This window comes from Pinus tabuliformis, chromosome 3_1, assembly GCF_031772625.1.
Source record: "Pinus tabuliformis cultivar Carrire ecotype Pingquan chromosome 3_1, CPIR1, whole genome shotgun sequence".
Taxonomy (NCBI): Eukaryota; Viridiplantae; Streptophyta; class Pinopsida; order Pinales; family Pinaceae; genus Pinus; species Pinus tabuliformis.
The window spans coordinates 780,499,835-780,515,419 of NC_142301.1; positions in this window are offsets into that span (position 1 = coordinate 780,499,835).

Below are 15,585 nucleotides of genomic sequence, written 5' to 3' on the forward strand. Positions count from 1 at the left end.
AAGCTTCATATGCATGATAATTTCTACTATTGATGATATCTTCACCTTGTCTACTAAATATTTTCTCAGCATCTGTGAGTAATGCTTCATCATACTCCATACTCATTGTCACTTCTAATTTATTATTGTCTAGTACCTCCTTCTGAGTTTTGCTGAGTGAAGGCTTACGGTTATCAGTAGTAGGAACAATATGCTCTTAACCTGCCCTTCTAGTATAATTATCAAGCCTACTAGAGTAAGTAGAAACAATAGCATTGACATTATCGATGTTAGTGTTCAAGTTCTTAGAGCAATTGCAGCCTTAGTAATTGAGTCTTGAGAAAATGGAAGGATGTTTTCTGTAGCATTATTTACTATTTTTGGCTTAACATTTGTTTGAGAACCTTGCATAACTTTAGAAGTCTCCCATTCACACCTTAATTGCTTTTAACATATGTGTTTTAGTTTTCTTTATGACTTCCATGCCGTAAATTTTGTCATTGGTAATTATCCCACCATCTACAACTACAGTTGTTAACATTCTCTCACTTAGTATTGGTTGTTGCTTCTGTTGATAGTTATTGACAGTAATGCTATATTGGTGAGCTTGTCCAAATATTGGTTGGTTCTGGGTATATTTTGGGATGGATAACTTGAAGAGGAACACTCTCTTTCCACTCATTCCCTAGTTTATGCCCCAAGAACGTTGTTCTTTCCAGCTGGAAAAAATGAGCTACAATCACCACCATGTGACCTACTACCATATGCCCCATTAGTTATCCACCTACTCATAGCTAATCCTGCATGGTCCCTGTTGTTGCAAATCTAACAAACTCTGAAGTATCACTACATTTACCTCTGCTTGTTTCTCCTGTGCTTGCATGATTATGTCATTATCTTCCTTACGACTTTTTATTTCTTCCTTTAAGCTTCTCAATGTATCTGCCAAATCAGAAGAGTTTCGAACACCATACTGCTCATTTGATTCATAGGGAGAGTCTTTGTAGTCTACCATCTGGCTAGTCATTTGATATTTCTTCCTATAAGCTATATCATGTCAGCTAAACAAAATCAAAATAAATCAATGTACCTTAGTATAGCTCGGGGAGGATACCTTGTCTGCAAGATCAACAAATCCGCATGATACCTATATAACATAATCATGATAGCATATGGAAACATAACACATAAGCATATAGCCATGAAACCATCATTCTAGCTAGGGTACAATCATCAATGCATGACCTTATCAACAACTCATACCATGACCTCATGCATGCAAAACAACCACTACATGATTGTACACTTGACCACATGCAAACATAAACATGCATAAGCAATGCGTAACCAACCATACACATGCATAAACACATGTAATCAAGCATAAATGAACAATACTTGTGACCAAACCTACAAGAATGATACAAGAAACAAAGCATGCAAGAATGAAAGAAAACATAAAAAAATGTAGTCAAGCATACAATAATGATACATGTAAGTGACATATAACAACATGTAACCAATAATACACTCATGAAGATGCACTCCACAATAATAACATCAAATTCCGCATGGCGACATTACTACAACCATGATCAACATTATGCAAATGCAACAAGCACATGGAATACAAGTGTAAAAGACACATGAAATTAACATTCATGCATGACCAACACATAGTCCATCTAATCTGATGGTTGAACCATTCTTTGATACCACTCTGTAACACCCTCCTCCCACATCTATCCAAGCAATCGGTCAGCCGAGGTAAACATGTGACTAGAGGCCACTATTACATGATTCGAGCTCTTAAGTCACGTCAAGGAAGTGGAACTGATGGAAACACACCATACAGACATTCAACATCGGCATTAGGACCCTCAGGAACCAATCCAACCTTTCTGCCAACCAGCCCCTAGGTCCGACTGATATTTTGGACTACCTAACCTCTGGATGCCCTCATGCTATGGGAATTCCAATGTCGAGGGACCTCTAGATGCTCTCACAGGTCTACAAACCAACGTCCAGGGACTATTTTACACAGTGATGTGCCAACGTCCCTGGGATTTGAGCCACTTTTTCAAGCCCAGAGCCCAGGTCACTGGCCAGAATTGAATGACATATTCATAACAGTAAAATAACAGAGAAATGAAAATGAAAAAAAATTACTTGAATAAGACCTTGACTGGACCCCTACTAGCCATGACAGGCATTTCATCAAACATATCACGAATATGTAATCTATAGGTGTAAATAATAGATCTGAGCATAGGGGTCTCATACTTAGCTGAGAATCACTAAGAAACATTGATGCCTTAACACATCAACTTCCATTTCATCCATTAGGTCATAGATACATTCTTCATTCATTTACCAATAAAAACATGATGAGAGCCATACATAGCTTTTATCATAAAACATATATATAACCATCATAATATCAACATAAATACCAATGAAATCACATCCATATGATCCACATATAAACCAGTACAATACTCATAGAAATACAAGGAGAAATAAACTCATATTGATGATGGAAAATCCAAACCCGAAATGGGACTTCCATGTCTCACCCAACCGTAGAATGGATGCACCAAATCTCTCTTCATCCATTCACACCCATGCCATAATCCAGGCATGAATGTGGGATCTAATAGAACACTTCAATCCAAAACCATATAGGGCTTCCAGAGGCCATCCACCTCAACCAATCAAATAGTGATTACACCTCACTATTAGACATCACAAAACCATAATTATATTGGTCTCTATCCAAGCCTTCCAAGGCTTTTAGAGAGTTTGTTCCAACCAAGGCTTCCAGGACTAGTAACTCAACCCATAGTTGTTGTTGGGATTCCAGAGTGTTTTTCCAACCAAGGCTTCGAGGGCTAGTAACTCAACCCACCAAGGGCTTCCAAAGAATTTGTCCAACCAATTCTTCCAGGACTAGTAACTCAACCCACGTTGTTACGGGGCTTCTAGATCATTTGTCCAACTAGGGCTTCAAGGAACTAATAACTCAACTCAAGCTAAGGAAACATGAGAACCAACCAAAACAAAACAAGGAAATAAACCCACAATCTCCATGGCTATCTAGGAAATGGAAAGGCTGCGAAATCCATAGTCAATCCAGGCAATCCTCCATGCTAGTGAGATATCATGACAAAAAATCCACATGCATGCCAAAACTAGTCAGGAAAACATACATGCAACTCGGTACCCACAAGTAAATCCTGTTGCAGTTATTGATCTCGATGTCCTTCTGCGCTTTCCTGCTCTTCCTTTTCCTTCTTGCCCCAAGAATCCAAGTATGCCACACCCTCCAAAAGTGCTCCAAGAAAACTCAAAGTATCCAAGAGTATGAGAGAGAGAGAGAGCTCCAACACTAAACTGACAAAAGCTTACCAATTGATCCTCATAAGCCTTTTATGAATGAGGCCTCTATTTTCTTCATTTTCCTTTATTCTCCTTTTCACATGCAACTTGTGACCTTTCACCTCCCTTTTCTCCTAATTTCCATTCTTTTCATAAATAAACGTGCCAAAAATTCCATTTTTCCTTTCCAAATCCTTAGCCATTGCCTTAGCCATTAATAACCAAATGAACACCCACGATGTTGCCATTATGATACATGTGTTGTACTTGATGGCAACCCACTTGTATCAGAACAACTCACTTGTATATGATAACTAAATGAATCTACGTAACTAGATGAATCTACAGGAGAGATATTATATGTGACAGAATGCATGGCAATTGTGTTTACAGATGTGACAAAATGCAGGGAAATTCAAAGGAATCATTTCAGAAGTAATATGACAAATTGCATTATAACAGATCTATTAAGAGGGAAAACAGTAATGGTACAGAAGAACAGGAAGATGGAACTAAGGTCTACTGATCAAAATAAAGAAGGTGAAGGAAAAGGTTGATGTAAAACGGTTTAAGAAGTATATGCAGGTCCACTTAGTGAAAACGATGTATACACACTGGTACACAGAACAAAAAGAGTGCATACGTATACATGCACTCCCGCAAGAGAAAAAGCGCGTACAAGTTGGAAAATCAAGGAATTTCAAGAGTAGAGAATACCAGGGGTCAATACCATGGTATTAGTCCACAATATTGGTAGAAGTAATGACTATTTGATCCCGTCCATGAATACCACAGATCTTAAGTGTGGTTTTGGTTCGAGGTATTGGCCTGAGGTTTTTAGTCCAAGGTATTGGTCTGAGGTTTTTGGTCCAAGATATTTGGTCCGACGTATTTGGTCCAAGATATTTGATTTGAGGTATTGGTCTGAGTTATTTGGTCCTAAGTGCTTTTTGTTCGAGGTATTTGGTCCAAGGTATTGGTCCTAAGTGGTTTTGGTCCAAGGTATTGAGAAAGGCCTAAAACTATATAAGCAGGAGAAGATCAAAGGGATAAGGGCATAAGTAATGAATATCTTATGAAGTGTTAGATCAAAAGAAAATATGCATGTTATGGGTTTTTGATGCTTTGCTTGATCTAGACTAAAAATGCACTTGAGCGTTTGATGATGGATGAGATCTAATCATGGATCAGGATCATAATGACTTATCATTATGTCATATGATAATGGATGGGCTAGATCTGATTGATAACACATGTTTTATCCTTTATATGTGATGATCTAGGCATTTCTGCAGTCGAGAATTGCAACGAAGTTATAAGTAAGAATTTGCAAATCTACACGCTGGTTCGCTTTGGCAAAGGTGCGTATACATGTTGGTTCGGCACTTCCAAGTTGCGTATGCAAAAGAAAAGCTTGATGTTCAAGGATGACTAATCTATCAGATCAGTGTTCTTCTTTTACTGTTGTCTGTCAATGAAGTCTTTTGAGATCTAAAAGTAAATTTGAATGCATAAAGAATTTGTGTCTCTTTGATTAATTGATTGAGAAAGTGTTGGAAATAATACTGAGAGGGGGGGTGAATCAGTATTATCAGATCAATCAAACTTTTCAATGCTCAGAAATATATACGCTACTTCAGTTAGGTGAACCAGCGTGTACACGCTACTTTGATTAAGTAAAACAGCGTATAAGAAGAAAACTCATAATTTAGTCAGCTTATTCTTCAGTTAAGTTCATCAGGACATTATTCACCACATTAACAGTAAGCAGGTGCAGTATAACAGAACAGATCAAAAACCACACATATGAACACCAAGATATAAGGTGGAAACCCAATGTGGGTGAAAACCACCTGCTGCAAGTTGTCTCTATCTTTCTTTAATAAGAAACTTCAGTTTACAATATTTTGTACTGGTGCAGCCTTGTACCAGTACGCAGGCTACAACCTGCAGAAGGCTACAACCTTCTCTTGTTCTCCAAACTTCCTTGGAAAGGAGCTCCAACCCCCTTTGCTCTTGTACTAGCCAAGATACTAGTACGTAGGTGCTGGCCTACAATCTTCTTTCTTTCAGGTACCACCTTTCATACATTTTCAGACTGGATATTCCTGAAGCACATCATTCAATCTGTAGAACCCAATTCATTCAACTTTCATAACAGATCCATGAAGCATAAAACAACCAATACTAGAATTATCAAATTTTGAATCACTGAACCACTGAACCCTGTCAATCACCAGATACCAGAACCCAGAGCAGTCTACAGAACTCTGTAATAACAGTCAGATCCAACTGCAAACCCAAAAATCAAGCTTTAAGAGATATACGCTACTTCAATGAGCTAAACCCGCGTGTACACGCGTTTTTACTTAAGCCAACCTGTGTACAGATCTAAAAATAGATTCTCTCAACTTGCAGCTGTACCAGACATCAGTTAGATCCAGAACATAATATTGCGACAGTATGCAGATCTAGAAATACGCATAATCAACCATATCATAATAGAGTATTTCAAACCATTAGATCCCGATTTTTCCTTAGATCTAGTCTTCCATCCGCCGATGTGATTTCTCCTTAGCTCATATCAAGCAACCCGAACCCTGCATATCAGATCTCTTTCTCTCTTAGATATTCAAGCCTTGTCAAAAGATGATATTGCCTAATGATCTTCTTCTCCTTATATAGCCTTAGGCCTTGCTCAATACCAAGAGCCAAAACCATAGTAACACAATACCATCAACTTTAAAACTAGGGATCGACACGTCCGTCGAGACATAATGGTCCGAAATCATAGGCACAACTTCCAAGGACTAACCACCATGGACCAAAGGAACCTTTCCACATACACGCGCTTTTTCTGAATCGAACTAGCGTGTACACACGACTTGGGCTTAACGAAACTGCGTGTATGACCTTCCTTGGCATGCTGTACTGAGATCTGTCTTCTGATTAAGTTGCCATCACCTGTACCAACCTCTGAGCACCTGTACCAACCTCTGAGTGAGTTGCCATCAAGGACAATACTTGAATCATAATGCCAACAATCTCCCCCTTTGGACTTGATGGCAACCACCACACCAAGTCATTCTCCCCCTTTGACATCAAGGGCAAAGGGTGGACCAAGATATTCTCTTCCTTTGCTGAATCACACTGTCCATACTCCCCCTGAGTACCTGCTGAAATCTCTGAATAATCTCCCCCTTTGTATATGCCAAGGTGTACCAATCTGTCCATGCTCCCTCTGAGTACATGCTGAATCTCTGGACCGCTGAGGTGTGTTGTACATGCTCTTCCTGACTGTAGGCAAGATCTGCAAAAGATGTTCTTCAAGAAGAACATGACTCTATACATCATAAAGGACCTTCCTATCACTTAGGACTCATACATACATCCATCTCTCAACTAAGTGAGGATATACAAAAATTGACTCATCCACCCAACCAAGTGGGTATACATCAAAAATTTACAGATGACAACCAATCACATTGCATCAATCATCCCAGGCATAGTGGGGAAACCAAAATAGGCCGTTACATGACCTTGACACCATGAAAGAGATACCACAAAAGCGATATATGACATAGAGACGAAATAACTAGACCAAGACTTATGAAAGTCACCAGCAGCATCTGATAATCACCATTCAGATCAGCAACCAAGAGATCCTTTTGTTCTCCTTTCGCCTTTGTTCCTCCTGAAATCAACACCAAATGTGAACTAGAACCAAAAGCTTTAAGATAATGCCAACAATGCATCATTGGAAGATTATCTGCTCCCCCTGAACCTGTGCCTGTTGCACCCCCTGAAACTGTGCCTGAAGAATTCTGACATTCCCATTGCTGTTCAGAACTCCAGAGTTTTCCCTTGCTGTTCAGAACTTCATATACGCGATTTCTCCTGAATAAAACGGCGTATGTACGCGGATATAATCTCTGCAACAAGCGTACACCTTACACGCGACTTTCCCACCATAAATCCGCGTGTATACGCGTATATACCTTTCGTAACTTGCGTATACCAACTTTTCTGTAGAACAGACAAGCTTCAACAGCAGGATGAAGCATCAACTACTCCCAGCTTTTGTCTGAGATATTCAAAAGTTTCCCTGGGCAGTGGTTTTGTGAGAATATCAGCAACTTGTTCCTTAGAAGGAACATACTCCAACTTGACCTTCTGTTCAAGCACTTGTTCCCGGAGAAAATGGTACTTGATTGGTATGTGCTTGGTCTTTGAGTGCATGACTGGATTCTTTGAAATGCTGATTGCACTAGTATTATCACATAAGATAGACACTGGTGGAGTGCAAGTGATTTGAAAGTCCTGCAAGGTCTGCATCATCCAAAGAAGTTGTGTGCAACAAGATGCCGCAGCCACATATTCTGCTTCAGCTGTAGATAAGGCAATCGAATTCTGTTTCTTGCTGAACCAAGATACTAATCTGGAACCCATGAAGAAAGCACCACCACTTGTGCTTTTCCTATCATCCACACTTCCAGCCCAATCTGCATCTGTGTAAGCATGAAGAGTGAGATCTGTATTTCTAGGATACCATAAGCCATAGTTTTGGGTCCCTTGAAGATATTTGAAGATTCTTTTGACTGCCTGAAGATGAGTTTCCTTTGGGTTGGCTTGAAATCTTCCAACCATTCCTACTGCATGTGTAATATCTGGTCGAGTACCTGTCAAATAAAGCAAACTCCCAATCATGGATCTATAAGTGGGTTGGTGAACTGCTGCTGATTCATCATTAGCACTGAGGCTGCATCCTGTAACCATGGGTGTACAAACTGGCTTTGACTCTTCCATGCCATACTTCTTCAAGATCTGCTTGAGGTATTTGGTTTGAGACAAGAAGATACCTCCTTCATTTTGTTGGATTTGCAATCCAAGAAAATATGTCAATTCTCCAAGAAGTGACATTTCGAATTCTTTCTGCATAACCAAGGCAAAGTTTTGACTCATAGTCTCTTCATTGCTGCCAAAAATAATATCATCTACATAAACAACAAGAATTAGCAATTTGTTATTTTCAACTTTTATATAGAGATTGCTATCTGCTGATCCTTTTGAAAAGCCTTGTTGGTGAAGATATTTGTCCAACCGATAGTACCAAGCCCTTGGAGCTTGTTTGAGTCCATAGAGTGCCTTTTTCAATCTGCATACAAGGTTTGGATCATTCCCAAGAATGAAACCATCTGGCTGCTCAATATATACTTCCTCTTCTAAGTCTCCATTCAGGAAGGCTGATTTCACGTCCATTTGAAATACCTTGAAGTTTTGAAAGCTTGAGAGAGCAAGGAACATTCGGATGGCCTCAAGTCTTGCCACAGGAGCAAAGGTCTCTTCAAAATCTATTCCTTCTTGCTGTGCATACCCTTTACAAACAAGTCTGGCCTTGTTTCTAATTACTTCTCCATTTTCATTTAATTTATTCTTGAAGACCCATTTTGTTCCTATTACATTCTTATCTTTTGGTCTAGGAACTAATTCCCAAGTGTTGTTCTTTTCGATTTGCTCAAGTTCTTCATCCATTGCTTTGACCCAACCTTCATCTTTGCATGCCTCTTTCACATTTTGTGGTTCAGTGGAGGAGAGTAATGCCAAGTAGCTTGAAGCTTCTGCAAGTGTCCTTCTTGTTTGTACTCCTGCTTCTTTCTGCCCCACAATCTGAGTTTCTGGATGATTCTTTTGAACATATCTGGATGGAGTCTTCTCTTCCGTTCTTGTCTGCTCCTCTGGTTCTTCTTGAGATTCTTCTTCTTCTTGAGGTTCTTCTTCTTCATTATTTCGCCTTTGAGAGTAACCTTCATCTTCTTCAATGTCTTCATGATGAACTTGCCTAGGAATATATCCCTTCTCATCAACCACTATATCAATACTGTCAACAATTCTGCCAAGTCTTTTATTGTAGCACTTGTATGCTTTGCTATGTGGAGAATAACCAAGAAGAATGCCCTCATCTGCTCTAGGTTCAAGTTTGCCAAGTTGCTCATCAGTATTCTTGATATAACATTTGCTCCCAAAGATTTTGAAGTGCTTCACGGAAGGAGTTTTACCACTCCAAAGCTCATGAGGTGTTTGAGTGCTGTTTACTCGGACATTTGTTTTGTTAAGAATAATAACAGCAGCATGTGCAGCTTCACCCCAGAAGGTTGCAGGAGTACCTGATTCATCGAGCATAGCACGAGCCATTTGTTGGATAGTTCTGTTCATTCTTTCCACAACCCCATTTTGCTGAGGAGTTCTAGCTGTAGAGAATTCTCTTCTTATCCCATGTTCATCGCAGAAATCGAAAAATTCATTTGATGTGAACTCCCCACCTCTGTCAGATCTGAGGCACTTAATTTTGTGTCCTGATTCATTTTCAGCCAATGCTTTGAAGGATTTGAATTTTTCGAATGCTTCATCTTTGTGCTTCATAAGCCCTAACCAAACAAACCTTGAGAAATCATCAATGAATAATATCAGATATTCTTCTCCTCGAGGTGTCCTTTTCCTAAATGGACCACATACATCTGTATGGACTAGCTCAAGAGGCAAGCTAGCTGATCCTTCCTTCTCTGGAAAGTTAGTTCTGGTTTGCTTTCCAAACTGACAAGATTTGCATATGGTGTTGTCTGGAATTTTGATATCTGGAAGATCGCGAACTGCCTGATATTTGCATGCTTTCCTTATTTGTGAGAAACTTAGATGTCCCAACCTTCGATGCCATAACCAGTGCTCTTCATCCTTGCTAAGATAGCATTGTTGTTGTCCTTCTTCAAATATGTACAGATTATTTGGAGTTCTTTTGCCCTTGAGAACTGTTTTTCCTGTATCAAGATCACGGACAAGACATCCATTCGATCTAAAAATAACCTCGGTTTTTTGATCACACATCTGGCTGACACTTAGAAGATTATGCTTCAATCCATCAACATATAAAACATTTCCAGCCTTGACCTTTTCTTTCAAAGGAGCAATACCTTTTCCTTTTATAGTTGCAGGAGTATCATTTCCAAAAGAAACTTTCTTTCCCTTTTCTAAAGTAGAATAAGATTCAAGTTTTTCTTTATCACCTGTCATATGTTTCGAACATCCACTGTCAATGTACCATAGATTTTCCTGTCCTTCTGCATAAAATGCTATCCCACATCTTTCTGTTTGAGGTTCCTTTATTCTCCATGTTTTGGTGCTCGTGGCTTGTTCCTTTTTCTCCTGAAACCTGCTCCTGCATTCAGAGTCTTTATGACCAAAATTATTGCAAATAGAACATTCAACTTCATTTTCAAGAACCGAAAAGTTGTTATAGGTCCTTTTTGTAATCCCTGTCATACTTCTTTGTTTTTGAGCTTCCCTAGTCATGATTGTTTTATATGCAACACATTGAGCTGCTCTGTGACCAAAGTTGTGGCAAGAAAAGCATTGTCCATTGAAGAAGCTTCTGCGGTTATTGAATCTACCAGCCAACTGATTGTAATTTCTATTTTCATCTATTCTTGAGCCAAACTGAGAAGATTTTACCTGTGGTAGGTTGTAGCTTTTGTTCATCCTTAAGGAGGATTGTCCCTGATAGTTTCTGTTTGTAATTCGTCCCTGCTTTACCTGATTATCTTCATTGTTCTTCCGCTCATTTCTTCTTGCTGCATCAAGATAACTTTTTGAGGTGGATGCTTGAGAGGTTTCTCCATTATAGCCCAAACCTGTCTTGTTTAGAGGAGACCGCTGCACACTGATAATCTCATCCAAGGTTTCAGATCCTTTGACAAATTTAAGATTAATAGCTTTTGTTTTCTCAATTTCTTTTCTGAGACCAACAATTTCACCTTCTAGTTTTTCAAGATGTTTTTCCTTTTCATCAATTTGAAATTGCAAAGTATCAATGATCACATTCTTTTCTTCTATGCCTCTCTTGAGTCTAGTGATTTCATTATAGAGATTATCCACATCTACAGCATCCTCATAATCATCATCTTCAAATGCCATTAACAGCTTATATTTATTACCTTGTTCATCTTCATCACTGTTTGATAAGCCATCACTATCTTCATGGGTGTAGTAGCTTTTCTTATTTGCACTTTGTTTCTTGTTCCATCTAGCAGGTTCTTTTCCTTTATCCTTATAAGGACATTTTGCAGCATAATGACCTACTCTCCCACAAGCAAAGCATTTGAAAGGTAGCTTACCTCTGAACCTTCCAGAACCCTTTTGAAGATTTCTGACAAAATTTGATTCTTCTTCCTCTTCTTCTGGAACATGGCTTGCTTCATAGTAATCTTCTTTTCCTGATGCCTTAAAAGCAGCTTCCCTTCTGTCAGATGGACCTCCCTTTCTCATTTCATAAGCGGTTAGAATTCCATGTAGCTGAGACATAGTGAGAACACGGAGATTTTCTTTTTCTTCTATTGCAGATACTTTAGATTCAAACTTGGGGGATAATGATCTTAGAATCTTTTGAACTACTATAGTTTCTCTTATTTCTTCACCCAAATTTTTCATACAATTAACAATCTCATCTACCCGAAGAAAATAATTAGCCACACTTTCATCATTATACATCTTGAGAGTCTCATATTGAATCCTGAGAGTTTGAAGTTTAGCTTGCTTTACCTGTTCATCTCCTTCATAGCTAGTGATCATTTTGTCCCATATTTCTTTTGCTGATTTGAAGTGCATGACCTTCATGAATTCTGTTTGAGATATACTTCCTAATAGAGTACTGACTGCTTTTGCATTTGTTTCATACTTCTTTTTCTCAGCTGGATCTGTAGGAGTAGCTGAAGGAAAAGCATAGCCTGTTTCTACAATGTTCCAAACTTCTGTACCAAGAGATTGAAGATATGCAGTAACTCTTACCTTCCAATAATTGAAATTTGTCCCATCAAAAATCGGTGGCCTGATTGATGCTTCTTTCTCGTAGCTGCTCATGATGAATGATCTACCTTCAAGCGATCAAGCTTCTCTGAAGGACCCGCTCTGATACCAATTGTTGGAAATAATACTGAGAGGGGGGGTGAATCAGTATTATCAGATCAATCAAACTTTTCAATGCTCAGAAATATATACGCTACTTCAGTTAGGTGAACCAGCGTGTACACGCTACTTTGATTAAGTAAAACAGCGTATAAGAAGAAAACTCATAATTTAGTCAGCTTATTCTTCAGTTAAGTTCATCAGGACATTATTCACCACATTAACAGTAAGCAGGTGCAGTATAACAGAACAGATCAAAAACCACACATATGAACACCAAGATATAAGGTGGAAACCCAATGTGGGTGAAAACCACCTGCTGCAAGTTGTCTCTATCTTTCTTTAATAAGAAACTTCAGTTTACAATATTTTGTACTGGTGCAGCCTTGTACCAGTACGCAGGCTACAACCTGCAGAAGGCTACAACCTTCTCTCGTTCTCCAAACTTCCTTGGAAAGGAGCTCCAACCCCCTTTGCTCTTGTACTAGCCAAGATACTAGTACGTAGGTGCTGGCCTACAATCTTCTTTCTTTCAGGTACCACCTTTCATACATTTTCAGACTGGATATTCCTGAAGCACATCATTCAATCTGTAGAACCCAATTCATTCAACTTTCATAACAGATCCATGAAGCATAAAACAACCAATACTAGAATTATCAAATTTTGAATCACTGAACCACTGAACCCTGTCAATCACCAGATACCAGAACCCAGAGCAGTCTACAAAACTCTGTAATAACAGTCAGATCCAACTGCAAACCCAAAAATCAAGCTTTAAGAGATATACGCTACTTCAATGAGCTAAACCCGCGTGTACACGCGTTTTTACTTAAGCCAACCTGCGTACAGATCTAAAAATAGATTCTCTCAACTTGCAGCTGTACCAGACATCAGTTAGATCCAGAACATAATATTGCGACAGTATGCAGATCTAGAAATACGCATAATCAACCATATCATAATAGAGTATTTCAAACCATTAGATCCCGATTTGTCCTTAGATCTAGTCTTCCATCCGCCGATGTGATTTCTCCTTAACTCATATCAAGCAACCCGAACCCTGCATATCAGATCTCTTTCTCTCTTAGATATTCAAGCCTTGTCAAAAGATGATATTGCCTAATGATCTTCTTCTCCTTATATAGCCTTAGGCCTTGCTCAATACCAAGAGCCAAAACCATAGTAACACAATACCATCAACTTTAAAACTAGGGATCGACACGTCCATCGAGACATAATGGTCCGAAATCATAGGCACAACTTCCAAGGACTAACCACCATGGACCAAAGGAACCTTTCCACATACACGCGCTTTTTCTGAATCGAACTAGCGTGTACACGCGACTTGGGCTTAACGAAACTGCGTGTATGACCTTCCTTGGCATGCTGTACTGAGTTCTGTCTTCTGATTAAGTTGCCATCACCTGTACCAACCTCTGAGCACCTGTACCAACCTCTGAGTGAGTTGCCATCAAGGACAATACTTGAATCATAATGCCAACAGAAAGAAGGGTGATCCTTGTTACTATCTGTTTAGAACTCTGGAATATGACATCAGATATTCAGAATGTCACTGATTGGTATAGTTTGTGGTTCAGAGGTTTTATGGTTCAGTATCTTTATAGGCATACACAGTTTGGGCAAAAGGAGTAGCGTATACATGCAAGTTTTCTTCATTAAAGGAGCATATACATTCTAACACATGCCTTTTGAGGTTATAGTTAGTTCTAGTTGTTGATGCAATGTTCTGGGTTCAGGTCTGTGTACTGGCTACACTGATCTGTCTGTTCCAGTTGATTAGTTGAATTTGATTAAGTTTGAATGAACGGTTGATTCAGTTGTGTAAGAGGTTTCAGTGATTGAATGTTTCAGTTATATCAGAGATTGATGATTGGGTTTAAGTTATATCAGAGATTGATTGGGTTTCAGTAATTGGTTGATGCAGATGTATTTGATGGTTGTATTGCAGTGATGATTGATTTTGAGCTTCAATGTTACTAATGGGTCCAGTATGAAAATTTGATGAAACGAGGCCTTCATGTGTATTGTTGTGTACCAAGAGCATCCAGTCTAAAAATTTATGAAACGAGGTCCCTGGAGGATACTGAGGGTTGGAGCCTTCAGTGAGGAAGTCGAAGCTCTTTCCAGCAGTGGCTGGTGATTTGATCAGGGGGTTGGAGCTCCCTTCTAGTAGCAGCTAGAGAACGAGTGAAGGTTGTAGCCTTTTGTAGGTTGGAGCCTACATACTAGTAAATATATCAGCTAGTACAAGAACTAGGGGGTTGTCGCTCCCTTCCAGAAGAGGATGGAGAATAAGAGAAGGTTGTAGCCTTCTACAGGTGGGTGGTTGCGTACTTGTATGAGTCTGCACCAGTACAAGATTGTAAACATATTTTCTTATTATTAAAAGAAGACAAAGACGACAGCAACAGGTGGTTTTCACCCACATTGGGTTTCCACCTTAAATCTTGGTGTTCATGTGTGTTTCTTATATGTGATGGTCTATTCTGTTTTTACTGCACATGGTTACTGTTTAATTTTTAATAAAGTATTTATGCACTGATTAAAGATCAACCTATGATGAATTAATTGAATCATAATTTCACTGGATATACATTGGTTACCTTAATAACAGTTGCATGCACACGCGAATTCCCTTCTTTGAAGTAGAATATATAAATCTGATTATGGAAATGAAAAATTTATTGATGTATAAACACTGATTCACCCCCCCTCTCAGTATTATTTCCAACAATTGGTAACAGAGCAGGTCCTTTGGCAGAGGCTTGATCACTTGAAGGAGATCCGTAGTAAGAATGGGAAAGAAGCAAAAGAAGAAAGCACCTCAAAAGAAGAAGACCTCTCAAAGGAACTGTGACAGCGGGAGAGACGATTGGCCATTATGTGGAAGAAACTCTTCAGATTCAGAATCACCTCAGATTGAAGATGAACAAGAAAAATATTTATTAGCTATGAATTTGTTGTCCTCTGCTGATACATTTCTCTGTTCATTTGAAGACAATGAATGTGATAGCGAAACAACTGAATTTTCTCTTATGGGTGAAAGAGAAAGAAATCAAATAGAGGCAGAATTTAAAAATCTCACAGACACAATTAGAGATCAACAAGATCTATTGGACAAAAGGGAGTGTACCTACAAAGAAGAGATTTCAAGGTTAAAAGCTCAGTTAGAGGAAGGAAACAAAGTAAGGAAACAGTACGAGGAAAAGGAAGATCAAAGTCAAAGGTTGTAGGATGAAGTGACATCATTGA